This window comes from Crinia signifera, chromosome 4 (assembly GCF_055691185.1).
Source record: "Crinia signifera chromosome 4, ASM5569118v1, whole genome shotgun sequence".
In the NCBI taxonomy this organism is placed as follows: Eukaryota; Metazoa; Chordata; class Amphibia; order Anura; family Myobatrachidae; genus Crinia; species Crinia signifera.
In genome coordinates this window covers 276,420,422-276,435,263 of record NC_139220.1, presented here as the reverse complement: position 1 = coordinate 276,435,263, position 14,842 = coordinate 276,420,422, and positions in this window count along the sequence as shown.

Sequence of the window (14,842 nt, the reverse complement as noted above, 5' to 3'; positions counted from 1 at the left end):
TGGGCTGCCTCTTGAAATCATCTCCGATAGAGGAGTCCAATTCGTAGCCAAGTTCTGGCGAAGCCTGTGCTCCCTGCTTCAAATCAAGTTAAAGTTTTCCACAGCCTACCACCCTCAAACCAATGGCCAAACGGAGAGGGTGAATCAGGACCTTGAAGCATTTCTCCGCACATATGTCTCTTCTTCCCAAGATGACTGGGCTCAACTCCTTCCATGGGCAGAGTTCTGCCATAATAACCAATATCATTCTTCATCAAATGTCACTCCATTCCTTGCCAATTATGGGTTTCATCCTCGAGTTCCTGACTTCACTCTGCAACCTGTGTCCTCTGTTCCAGCGGTCGACACGACCATCCGGCAATTTGTCAAATCCTGGAAGCTCATTCGTTCTTCACTTCTGAAGGCTTCAAGCAGGTACAAAAAATTTGCCGACAGGAAACGCAGAGCTGTGCCAGCCCTCCGTCCAGGAGATCGTGTCTGGTTGTCAACCAAGAATCTTCGATTGAGAGTGCCATCGATGAAGTTCTCTCCCCGATATATTGGTCCTTTCCCAGTTGAGCGAGTCGTCAATCCAGTAGCTTACAAGCTCAAGTTGCCGCCCTATTTGAAAGTGCCAGCTACATTCCACATTTCGCTGCTCAAGCCGCTGGTTCTGAATCGCTTTCATTCCAAGCTCCCCAAGGCTCCTAAGGTTTGCAACAAGGAAAAAGAAAAAGGGTAGCAGCGCTGGGGAAATTAAAAACAGTAAATTGGATGATCTTTACATATGAAAATATTTTACAAGAAAAATGTGACACAACATACAGTTAAAACAGCACATCTGAGTGTGCATAAATATAAAACACAATTGCAAGGCGTAGGTAACCTCAATACCACAATAGGGGGATAATGTGAAGAGTCCGGTCCTAGTATGCCCAGAGTTGGGGAAATAATGGATAGTTACCACTCCAGTTAGAAATTGCGACGGATCAATTGGTAGGTGGAGAATGTCCAAATGTCCTTGTATCCTGGTGGTCGGCCCAAGTTGGCACAAATAACCGGTACCACTGGAGATGTTTGAAGGACAATTATTTGGTCACCTTTTCGTTTGGATGAATGAGGCAATGATCCTGGAGTGAGTAAACGTCTCGGTGGTGTAGTAGTTGAGAAGTAAGCTGAGTCTTCCACTGGGCTGGTTCGGACTCCAATTCACAAATCAAGGTGGTTAATGAGGTTAGGAGCACTTTCTGACGCGTTTCGCCGGTCCTGCCAGCTTTATCAAAGGTTTGCACCCAGCGTGGAACAAAATATGAGGTCAGTAAGATCTTGGACTCTCGCATCCGATATGGTCGTCTGCAATATTTGATCGATTGGAAGGGCTACGGCCCCGAAGAGCGATCATGGACCAATGCCATCGATGTCCATGCTCCCAGACTCATCCGGGCATTCCACTCCAAGTTTCCCCGCAAGCCTAAAAGGTGTCCTGGGGCCACCCTTAAAGGGGGGGGTGCTGTCACGATCCGAGCTGTCAGACAGACTTTCTTACCGGCTAAGTGCCTCCGCAGGTTCAGCTTGCGGTCCAGACGTAATCTCTGCCGGCGTCCTGTCTCCCAGTGACAGTCCCCAGTGCACGGCAATCCACCTGTCCGCCGCCATTGCTCCCAGTATCCAGCATGGCGTGCACAAACACACTTTCCCGCCATAGCAGACATGGGGGCTGCCATGTTCTTCCCAGTCACATGTCTGTACTGTCCAATCCTGTTGGTTCTGATCTCCCTGTCATACTTCCTCGGCCAATCCTGGCCACCCAGTGGGGATAAGTATGCTGGGAGCTCTCAGAACCATTGCTAGTGCTTCAGTTGTCTCCAGTGTATGGTCAGCTGTCCTTGTCTCCGTGCAAGTGTATTTCTCTGCTGGTGTTGTTTTCCATGCTGCAGTGTGTTCCAGGTTGTTCCATCTCCTGTGAAGTCCAGGTTATTCCATCGCCTGTGATCCTGCCTCGTCAGCCCAGCGACCAAGCCTAGCTCCGGGACTCTGGTCCTTCCGATGCTCCAGCATCATCCACCATCGATGTTCCATCGTTAGTCCGATACTCCGGATCTCCTGCTTCCGTCCGTCATTCCGGACCCGCAGTCTCATCTCCCGTCCGTCATTCCGGACCCACAGTCTTCTTCCATATCCGATACCCGGATTCGATGTTCCCACATCACCATCGATAGTCCGATACTCCGGACCTCCAGTCAAGCTTCCGTCCGTCATTCCGGACCCACAGTCAAGCTCAAGCCTTCCGTCCGTCATTCCGGACCCACAGCTTCCACATCCGATATCCAGATCCGATGTTCCACCATCGATACCATCCATCTCTGTAAAGTATTGCAATCTGCATGAACTGTGTCATTTATCCTGCATACTTTACTGTCTGTTATACTACAACCATCTGCAAATAAACTCCGGTTGTATTTTATCTCTGACTGCTTATTGGCTCTGGGTGCACTGTCGCGCACTCCATGCGCAAGGGTCCTCTCCAATCTCCCCGGTTCAGGTACCGGTCCAGGTCCCCACCAGAGGTCTCAGTCTCGTCGGCTGAGCCCCCTGGTGTGACAAACCTGAAAAAAGCCTCTGTCCGTTACAAATTCTTTGCTGATCGTAAGAGGTGACAAAGTATGGCTTTCTACCCGAAACATACGGCTGAGGGTACCCTCGATGAAATTTGCACCCCGATTCATAGGTCCATATGTCATCGAACAGAGGATCAATCCGGTAGCGTACAAATTAAAACTACCCAAGTCTCTGCGCATTCCCAACTCATTTCATGTCTCCTTGCTACGACCTCTAATCCTAAATCGCTTCCAGTCCTCATCTCCAGTATCACCGCAAGTCAGAACTGAGCGAGGTGTTGAATTTGAAATACAAAAGATCGTGGATTCTCGCCATCGTTTTGGACGCCTTCAGTATCTCATTGACTGGAAGGGATATGGTCCTGAGGAGAGAAGTTGGACTAATGCCGAAGACGTTCATGCTTCCCGCTTAAGAGAGAAATTCCACCAAGAGAATCCTTCCAAACCAAAAGGGTGTTCGGTGCCCACCCTAAAAGGAGGGGGTACTGTCACAAACCGCAGATCTCACCATCGGAAACATCGGTCATTGCCCTCTCGATGGTCTGTGTTGCGTGAGAGGTCTGTCATTCGCATGGCTTCTGATGTGTGGCGTGATGTCCCCAGTGTCCCCGTGGGCCGTTGCCATAGTTCCCTACCGAGTGCACGCCGTTCCCGGGCAGCATGGGTGCCGCCATGACACTCACAGTCAGCTGATCCCCCAGACCAATCCCCGATGTCCATTCGCTTCACCTCTGACCCACACACCTGTACCTGGATCAAGGTGTGTGCTCCACTCTCCAGTATTGATTGGTACTCCAGCCGGCAGCCAATCACAGACAAGCAAGGGGGATAAATCCGGCCTGCGGCCTTCCTTCCTTGTCTTGAACAATTGCTTACCTGCTCTCAGTATTCTCCTGTGACAGAGAAGTTCCCAAGACTCCGAGATCTCCAGGTTTCCCTGTGTCTCAATCCAGCTTACCTGCACCTACGATACTTACCTGGTTCCGTTCATCTCCAGAAGACTCCTGCCTTTTCCACCTCTGCAGTCGAGTACCGGTGCCCCGCCATTACCACCATTGGCTCCTGAACTACGGACAGGCTCCGTCGACTCCAGTGTTGACACTCCGCTGCTGTGTACTATAGAGACTTACCATCCACGTCCTATTGCTCCAGCATATACCTGAGCCACCCACCAGTCGTGGGCACCACTGTCGACACTATTGATCAACATCCCGTGCAATCCTCTGCAGTCCCCAGAGTGCATCTCCTTCGCTGTATACTCATATCTCAAGTATCATCGCCCTTGCCTGCGTCCAGAGGACCAGGGCAGGGGGCCGCGACCTGCCTGTCAGACGCAGCTAAGTCCAAAGTTCCTTGCGGGGCTCCCTGGTGAATACCGCTGGCAGGTTAGACTCCGCGCCCCTGTTTCTGGTCTCCGCCAACCCTCTGGTTCGCTGTGCCCTGATCTCCCCGTGTATGTCCTACATTTAACCTTCTGCCTTTGGCTCTCCAGCGCCCTCCACTGGTCCACCACGGTCACTGCCGGAAACAGAGAACCCGCCTGTGCTGACAGCTGCTTTGTTTAATAAACCAAAAAAATTAAATCAAAAACCCATAGCAGAAAAACATCAGTCCTACATTACGTACTTCATCTCCACAAGACAAGAGACCAAAAAAACTTTACAATGAGATAAACTCGATCTTACTTTCTTTGTTATAAACAATATTCCAATTAACTTTATTTATTCTGGTGGTAAAAATGAACTTGGCTTACAATATAAGCGTCTACTCCTTTAAACTCTGTATTTTAACGGACCTCTGTCTATGGATATAAAGAAATTAGCTCAAACTGTTATTGTAATCCGACTGCTTGCTAGCTCTAACAATGCAACGTATATTTAATTATTTATTAACATTTTCTTATATAAACCATATACAGTAGACAATTCGGGGGTTTCCAAACAATACAGATTATGGATAAATCATGCATTCCATTTCTTCCACATGTTGCTGGCCAGTCAACCAGAAAGAAATGTAAATGCACAACCTCCTATCTCTAATCACCAAATTATAAGCACGGGAAAACCTACAACAAATATATGCAACTTCTTTAAAATTTATAGATTGGACAAACAAAGAACTCTAATTATCAAAACAACCGCTACAGATTAGTTACTTCAGCAATATCCTCAGCAGACAATATACACCAAACAATCCAACCGCGGTCAAAAAATAAAAACAAACAAAAACATACTGTCATTTAAAGAATTATTTTTTCCTTTTTTTTTTTTTAAAAGTAGAAAATCATTGCCAGCATAACCTTTAAATCAATATGCTTGCTATAGTCTGCACGCTTTGCAAATAAACTAAAGAAACAAGCAAGGTTGTTTAAAACTTCTTGCCAAGTTTCTCGCATTTCTTATCTATTCTCTGACACAGAGAAGAAATGGGCGATGCGGGGGGGGGTTTAGTAAGCTGACAGTCTGCAAAATGCAGCGTTGTCTTTCCATATGTTAAATTACGATCTATTTGTTTTATAATTAAAGAGCGAAGTAGTTTCAAGTAATATGGATTACCACACTTTAACAGATATTGAGAAATAGATAAGTGTACAAAAATGCACCGACTTTACAATTTTTTCTACACACATTTTTTTTTTTTAAATAGCTAATATTTTTTTTTCAAACTTTGATTTTCTCAATTACTGATAAAATGTGGAAACCAACATCAGTGAATCTCGCTGGGGCCTCCAACTGATAACGCAAATATTTGTTTGATAAGATTAGGTATGATTGATAACCCAAACTTATATATATTTACTTTATTACCTTTAAATATAACGGCAACGCTGAAATGATTGCACACCCACACAACCTTGTTATAAAATGTATGACAATGCTTTACTTACAGAATAGCTTCATTACAGGTATTTGCAAATGCAGACTAACACAAGAAACATCAAATTGATTAGCTAATATTTAAACAGTAATTCTAAATCAAATCAAAATGGACACCTTTCAAGGACAGTGATCAGCCATGATTAAACCTTCTTCATAGTTACCTCCAGCCCCCCTTGTGCTTGCTTGTTCTTCCTCAACTGCCTCCCTCCTCCTTCTCTAACTCTGATATTTAAACTTTAATCACATTAATTAATTAATTACTCATAAGTATTGAGTCTTATTGGCAAGCTCTGCTTTCAATCATGATGTCATAATTAACCCAACACCCAACTTCCTTGTAACTAGGCACAGTGGCCTTGGGGTCTATGTGTGGCCCTGTTCCCATATTATTCAGTTTGTGGAGACTAGCTTTCTGTCCTTGCTCCATTATAATGTCAACATCACATTCTTAAGCTCCTAAAACCAAAAACAATTCTCTATAAGAAATCACTTTTACAGCACTGTTCTGAATGATCAGCCATTTTATAATGTTATTATGCAAGTCATGATTCAACAAAATGGCTGCTGCTTCTAACAAACACCTGCTGCTTAGCGCAAAGGGTAGGCCTCATACGCCGTGGCTAGTACCTTGTGCAACAAGCTAACGCCACCTGCAGCAATAAATAACAATATTTGAGAAAACAGAGTATAACAAAAGTATAGAATTATTGATGCGTTATTTGTTTTAACACTATTTATTAAGTTATTTATAGTGAGCACACATATTGCACAGCGCTTACTACAACCACACAGTTTTAAGTGGAGATTTCAAAACATCAATGGGTACAATTACTAAGATGGGATCTGATCCTATTTATTATTTTCTAGAAGGTGTTAAATAAATAGGTACTTGTGTAGTAGCCGGGCATCCAGTTAACATACGTATGCAGCCGTAAGCTAAGCTACGCTGTCAGCGTAGTCCAACGGCTGCCTCGCGTAGTTAGCGTAGTGACTCCGCGGCAGCCCAATAGCTGCCTAGCGTAGTGAGTCCACGGCAGCCCGGCTCTGTCCACGGCGTCCATGGCTCTATCCCCGGCGTCCATGCCAAGCCTAGTGAGCGCCTCTCACACAGCGCCGGTAACCGCCAGATCCCCTGCTCTGGCGGACGCCGGCGAAGAGGGGATCATGTGGGAGCCAGCGGAGAGATGTTCCAGCTGTATGAGACGCAGGTGTGTCTCAGATGCTCCTGCGTCTCAGTAATTATTAGCACGTGTGTGTGGGTGCATGTGCGTCCTATGTACATTAAAGGATACATTTTCAAACCCCCACTATCCACGCCAGTCCAAAGCGTGGCTAGCGGATGCGTTACGCGTCCTCCCGACCTGTTCATACACCCACTATCCATGTCGGCGTGGAGTTGATTTTTATAAAATGTGGCGAGCGCAGCGATGACAACATGTTAACTGTTGACAGGATTTTAGTTAATAATAAAGGAGAAAAGATCACATTAACAAATAATAATAAAATCAATTAATCATGAGAAAAGAAAATAATAAATAAGTAATTCTTCTGCATTGGCAGAAACAGCATCAGAAGTGGATGCACTTGCCTCGTCGCCTTTCTCAGCCTGGGGGAGCTGGGTTAGCGAATGGAGGATACGCTCAAAAGTGTTTTTGGCACCCACAGTCTTTCGCCAGATGAACTCCAAGTAGGAGTTAAGCTGATGGCGCGCAGTGCCCCTTTGGCGTTTTTGACACTTGCAGGATCCCCAAAGGCGCTCAATGTTCTGGGTGTGAACCCCGGTCTCCGGATCCACGAAGTTGTACCGATGGTTCACCCGACCATGGTGGTACCCTGCTAGCTCCAGCTGCTCTGTGTTGTAGGCACGCCAGCAATCGGAGAAGATGTTCATCCCCGGTTCGATGTCCCTCACGATGGCGGCCATCAGGGTACTGGCATCACGTCTTTGTACTGGTGTCACAAAACACTCACCAGTCTCCCTGCAAATGCGCTCCAAATAACCACTGCTGAGGCAGCATCCGTCCAACATGGCTTTTCCTCTGCACAAAGAGACTCTCGTCGACTTCTGCGATTTTCCCCGGACCGCCAATTTTGCGTTGGGGCTGCGTCATCAGGTCCACAGTGCAGGCTTCACACATAAGGTGATTATACTGGACCGCTGTTTTGTTCGACATGTTCAATTGACGCTCACAAAAATTTATAGTTGTGAGCTCCTCCGCCCATCAATAAATAAAGCGTACCAGATCTACAAGGAATTCCTGAAAGTTACCTTGTTCTTCCATGTTCAGAAAGTATTTGATGGCATTTACACCTTCTTTATGGTTGATGCTGGTATACAATCCTTCAACGTCCAGTCCTACTAGTAGTTGGTTGTCCTCTAGTTTGATATCGTGGATTTTTTTCAGTATATCACTAGTATCTCGTGTGTATGAGGGTAGCTCAAGTACAAATTTGCGTAGGTGTAGGTCCAGGAAGATACTGGCCTTCTCAGAGAGGCTTCCAATCCCTGATACTATAGGTCTGCCCGGCGGTATTTGGGAATTTTTGTGGACCTTGGGGAGCAAGTAAAATGTAGAGATTTTTGGATTCTCTATCCACAGATAATCATATTCATTTTTGGTTATTGCTCCTTCTTGCAGGGCATTTCTCAGGATGAGCGCACTAGGAGACAGACGCCAGCACATTGAAACAAGCAGCGGGAGGCACTTTTCTGTCCTGCACGGCAGGAAGGACTGATACTTCTATCGGACACGAGCGAAGGGTGAATACATCACCAGATAAGTGGCACTATATCTCTACTGACTATCACCGTCTATTTGGGGCGGTTCAATGTCATTGTATGTCTGCAGGCTGTACCTCTAATTGATTGGCTCCGTTGAGAGCCGTTACCTTGCCGCTGCTGCCTTACTTTCTTATGTGCAAATATGTGTTTCTCCTTATCTAGCTGCTCAGTTTAAAGGAAGACTAACAGTACGGTTTTTTGAAATTTTATGTATATGGGCAGACATTTCTGACCTTTTACTATAGACTGCACAAATACGGACATTAGTCCAGAACTATTTGAGTTCACTAATTACGCAGCAAATATCTCTGTCTAAACTAACACTATACTTTGAACTCTATAAACTCCTCTCACTAGCGGGACCGGTGGCCTTATTCCTGCAATGTACATGATATCAGGATTATAGCCACATGTTAAACGCAAAGGGGCAGAGAGTTTGCTTTTCTGAATTTATTTCTGAAAATTAACAGATATCCCACCAGATCTCTCATCACCCATCCGCTTCAAAATGATGGGATGACAGTAGAGTCTGTTTGGGAATTTATATCCTGTTAATCTCTTTTTGTGTACTGTTCCTGCTGTGCAACCTAACGGATACATTGTACCAATTTGTTGAATACAAAACAGCTAATGTGTATCCAATATAGTAACGATACAATCCATTAAAACCTTGAATTAGGCTGGTTGCACAGGAATACTCACTACCTCCTCCTCTTTTTCTTTCCTCTCTCACTTGACTGACAATTGAACGACGGCACTGTAAATGTTACTAAACATCAGTGCTGCCGCACATATGAAAGCAAGCAGCAGAAGGAAATAGTGAATCTATCACTTCTGAGCAAATAAGCTTCACTACCTTGAAATCTCCGAACCACTATCCTCTGAAACATGATGGTGAAAGTAGGAGGATAGGTGGAGAGACCAAGCTAACAGCTCTCTATTTTTCTATTTGAAACTCTCTGTAAATCTTCCTTTTGAGACTGTTTAGAAATTAAACTATTCAGTCCCTTCCTGGTGACAGTCATTACCTAATCAATTTAATCACTGGGTAATTTATTACACCCTGTGTATGTGAGTGTTTTATGTTTGTAAGTCTGTATGTAAACCAATATTAGTGGAATATCATTATATTCCCTTCTTTAGTCCTACACCCGGCTCGGATCTTTAAACTGAGAGGGTACCATAGGACCATTTTCTAAATTTATCTAATTAAACGCTAAGTTTTAAAATTTCAACTAATCACTACATCCCTCCCTTTACTAATTGTGCCCCCAACAAAAGTCTTCTTTTTCTATGTGTAAATTTATGTTGTTTCTGACTTTGGGGAGCACCTCCCACCCTATATAATTGGTTAGCTTTTTCCAAGCATACTACTTTGGGGTACAGGAGTCCATACTGCCTTGTATATTACTCTAACGTACATAGTACCAGCAGGCAGGAATCCAGTGCGAAATCAACCCTTTATACTACTGTAAACATCCTATCTTCAATAGACCGCCTAGCTTAGTAAATTTACCGCCAAAAATTTACAGATAAATATTACTAAAAAATATTTATTGCAAGTGCAATTATCCTTTTTAACAACTTTCTAAGGGAACAATCAACTGCAAAGTTCAATAAGTACATTTAGTTTGCCCTTGTAACATACTAAGACTGAATAAAGACTTACGTCCATTAAGATCAGTCTGTAATTATTAAGTTGTCAAATTATTTTTATTGCCTGCTTGCCATTATTTTAGGTAACGGTTATACACTATAATACTGTATACAGGAATCTGAAGCAAAATTCCATTCATTGGATATTATTGTGTCATTCTCAACATATAACTGTCTGACGTCATTACATCAGTGGCGGCTCTTACCCTTTACAAGGAGGGGGGCTGTCACAATGCGCTGCCCCCCCCTCCGCTTCTGCTGCCTCCGCCGCGCTCCGAGTTCCCACAAATTCAGGTCCGGTCCCAGCCACCGGTCCCCTGCACAGGGCCAGCGCATGCGCAGTAAATTCATACATACTGCACTGCCCCAAGCCTCCATGGGCTGCCTTTGCAGCAGCCCCCGGAGGCTTAATCCGATTCCCGGGTCCGGTGCATGCGCAGTATGGTCCGCAGTACTGCTCATGCGCAGAACCCGTTTTGGGGTTGCTGCGCATTTGCGCACATACTGTAGAGGCATCCCGGAGGGTGGGAACACCTCCCAATGGGACTGCCTTCCGTGACTGGAAGGTCGGACTTCTAATAGGAAGTCACTGCCAGTCACATTGAAGCCAGTGCAGTCTCACAGACAGCATCTGGCTTCAATTTAGGCAGAGACAGTGGTGGATTTTACCTGGGGGGGGGGGCAACAGCCCTGCAGCCCATTGGTAAAAACCACCAGTGCATTACAGTATACCAGAGTGTTACCACCAACTGCAATTTAAACACTATGGGCCGTATTCAATTGTCATTTCTTTTTTGCGCATATCGCGCTAATTAAGGACGGGTGTAGCCGCACTAAACCCGACCAAGTGCTCAAACGAGCTGAACTTCGAACTTTAAAAAACTATTTGGTACTTCTTTACTTTCACGGCGCCAGCATGGCGCCGCGCTACTTCCGGGTTACGCTCGCCACAAACTAAGTAAAATAAACTAAGTTAACGCCATGCCAACATGGATAGTTCATACCTCCACTATCCATGTTGGCATGGAGTTGATTTTAATTAGCGTGGCGAGCGTAGCGAGCCACCGAGCCCGCAGCGTGGGCGAGCGAAGCGAGCCCCACAAGGGGACTCTGATGTGCGGCGCCATGCTGGCGCCGTGAAAGTAAAGAAGTACCAACTATTTGAATACGCCACTATGGCTGATATGTTAAAATAATATCTCCCACCCTCTCTATAATGTTGGGACAGTGCTGTTTTTGAGGGTTTTATCCTAACATCATGATTGGGAATGTAAATGTTCTTGATCCAATAGAAGTACATATGTCAAAGAAAATTGGAGGCTATATTCTCATGTCCATCAAATGGTTGACTGTATTCACCTGTGGTCCGCAGCTCAGCTTTTTGCAAATATGGCATACCTCCCTACTGTCCCAATTACAGCGAGGCAGTTCTGCTATAATTGAATGCTGCATCACTTTCCCCACACACGGAAACAACGTCGACCGCTGGGGGAGCCTGCAATCCCCACTGCACTGCTCATTAGAGCTCCCAGCGATCACTGAATATTTAGTTCAGGCAGAGGAGCAAGAGGCTGCTAAGCTACTCGGGAAGCGCTGGACACAACCCAATAAGTGACGACAAAGAGGGGTTGCAGCAATAGACCACTCCAGCAGAGGCCATGCCCACTCATCCAGTGGCTCCACCCGCTTTGTGTTGGACATGCCTGCAGTGTGGCAGCAGGAATTGTGGAGGGGACCTGCAGATGGTAGTGGGCAGGTGTGCGTTTTCCAGGCAGCGTCTGAGCCAAGCGATGCTGGTGTTCAGCGCTGCCTGCCCTTAAGGGATGTAATGCACATGCCCATTTTAATCCCGGGATTGTAATCCTGGGCAAAAATGCCCAGAATCCCTGGATCCCGATCCCAGGATTGGCATCCCTAGCTACTATACATCGCAGTAGTGTATGGCCACCTTAAGGGCAAGCCAATTAGGGATGTGATTTCATGGGTCTTGACCTCACCACTAGCTCTAGATAAGAAAAGCAGGTAACTGCACATTCTATGTACTATAAAAGCAATTACATTGACTCCTCTTTATATCTGAATGGGTTAGTCTGTATCAATATTTCTTCTAGAGAGGCAGGTCAGTACTCCAATACTGAAATGGAGATGGCTCTGGTATTGATGATAGACAATGTCTAGGTGGTCATTCACTAGGTCAACCACTTACAGGTTGCAAGTGACTAGTTCGACATCTAAGAATACCAATGGAGACTGCTGGCCTCATGGAAGTATCCAGAAGCAGATGTGGTGATCAATGCCATAATCTTTTGCATCGGGCAGCAGATTGTTATTGTGGAGCAGCTTGCAAGGTAGTTGTATCGTCAACCAGGAACAAGGGTAGGCACTGAGTGAGCTAGACTACAGCCACCCCATAAACTTGTTGACGATGCGAGAGCGAAGGAGTCTACAGTGACACAAGGTCAGGCTCTGTGGAATGGTAGAGAAAACCCCCAGGCAGACAAGTGTGGTCAAGTGCACCCTTTTGGCTCGGGGTGGGGACCAGTTATATACAGTATAAACATGTGAATTGGGGTTACTTCCCATCCGGGATTACTCCGAACAGTCCGGTAACAGTTCGGCGTCCGGACGGATGGCTGTCCCGAACTATAAAATGTCCAGGAATTCAGCCCTGGCAGCAACAGCTGCAGCTCTTTTGCCCACCCGTGGCCTGGCCGGTCTATTGGAGTCAGTGTGACACTCCCCCCTGCACTTCCATGTGACACACTGACCTGTTATTGACACTGCACACTCCACCGTGGTGTGTGCTGGGATGAGGAGGAGGGACAATATGTGTCCTGCCTCCGATGCCCAGTGCTCCCCTCCCCCATAACATCATTATATGTAAGTGGCAACTAAAAACTTAGACAGCACAGTGGTGTGTGTGCCCCCCCTGTGGCTCAGCTGCTGCTGCTCTTGCTGCCCTGACTAATAATAGAGCATGCAACCCCTGGCATAGAGTTGCGACCTCTGGCATAGAGCATGCGACCCCTGGCATAAAGCATGCGACTCCCGGCATAGAGCATGCAACCCCTGACATATATCATGTGACCCCTGGCATCGAGCATAAAACCCCTGGCATCAACCTAGAAACCCGTAGCAACGCGCATGTTTGGTATGCATGTATGCAGTTATGTGGCATAATATGTAATAGGCATTACGGTGTGTGGTATTATATGTAATGAGCATTATGGTGTTTGGTATAATGTGTAGTGGACATTACGGTGTGTGGTGTAAAATGTAATGGGCCTTATGGTATGTTGTATAATATGTAATAGGTGTGTGACGTTGTAATAGGCATAATGGTGCAAATTTTTCGGCACGCACCTATTTTTAGTTTGTTTTACTCCAACACTTATATCATGGCTCCAAGTTTTAAAAAAGATTTTTATAAAAATTGTCATTCCCTGGCATAACTTGTAATTGACATCATGGTATGTGGTGCAACATGTAATGGGCATCACGGTGTGGGGCATAACTTGTAGTGGCATAACGTGTAATGGGGGTGTGTGGCATAACATGTAATGGGCATCATGGTGTGTGGCATAACGTGTAATGGGAATTACAGTGTGTGACGTAACATGTAATGGGCATCACGGTATTGCATAACTTGTAGTGGCATAACGTGTAATGGGCATAAAGGTTTGTGGCATAATGTGTAATGGGGGTGTGGCATGACGTGTAATGGGCATCATGTGTAATGGGCATTACATTGTGTGGCGTAATGGGCATCACGGTGTGACATAACTTGTAGTGGCATAACGTGTAATGGACATTACGGTTTGTGGCATAATGTATAATGAGGGTGTGTGGTATAATGTGTTATGGGCATCACAGTGTGTGGCATAACGTGCAATGGGCATTACGGTATGTGGCATAACATGTAAGCGGCATTATGGTGTGCAAAATCAAGAAAATAATTGAAGCAAAAGTGAAAAAAAGCATGTCATGGGGCAGGGCTGGGGCAGTGGGTGGGTCAAGGGGCAGGCCACTGTCTGGGAATATTTCAATACAAAGGTGGTAACCCTAATGTGAATAATGAATATATATATTGCATGATCCTGATGACAGCAAACCCACGTGCTGAAACAGCTGTTAAGACTGAGCTGCAGTGATGTATCCACCCTGTCATTTATTGCTGATAAGTATGGATTAATACTCTGTTTAATGTTCCACTGCAAGATGGATTTTACTGAATCTTTATTTTTTAAAGTCTTTATTTATTTTACTGAATCTCAAAAAAGCATATACTGTAAAGTATGTGTCTTGTGCTTCCCCTGTTCCTCATCACTTCTTCTTGCCATTGCAATTCTGAAGTGCCCTCCTGTAATGGATCCTTCCTGCATAGTATAGCCTGTTTTTGCGCAAGAGGCCATTACTTGAACAACATGTAGGGCAGTAGGGGGAGGACACTGTTAGAAATGTATGTAAAGAGGCTGTCTCCATGGTGACTGTGATTTTACCGTGTGTTGGGGCCAGGGGTTGGTGGTAGCGGCCAGCACACAGCCACACACCGCCTGTATTACATACACACATACGATTATTACGGATCTGAGAGAAGCCCCGCCCCTCCCGCCTGGCCGCGGAGTGGCCATATTGCATAACCGCAGGCCAGTACTGGGCGGTATTCTGGTCCTGCGCTCTCCAGCGAGGAGCGCCCGTTAGGATTTGAAAGGCGCGCGGGGTCGTTAGAGTTGGCCGTTGGCCAAGTGCCGGAGCAGTAAGTCCAGTTGTGGGAGGGGTATGTGAGAGCAGACAGTGCGTGTCGGCTGTGCCCGGAGCACGGACCTAAGGTAAATGCGCACAATACGCGTAAATACTTCCAACTTCCCCGCAGAGAGCATAGGGGCAGTACCGCACAGCTGCATTATTCCATGACACCGGTATCTGTT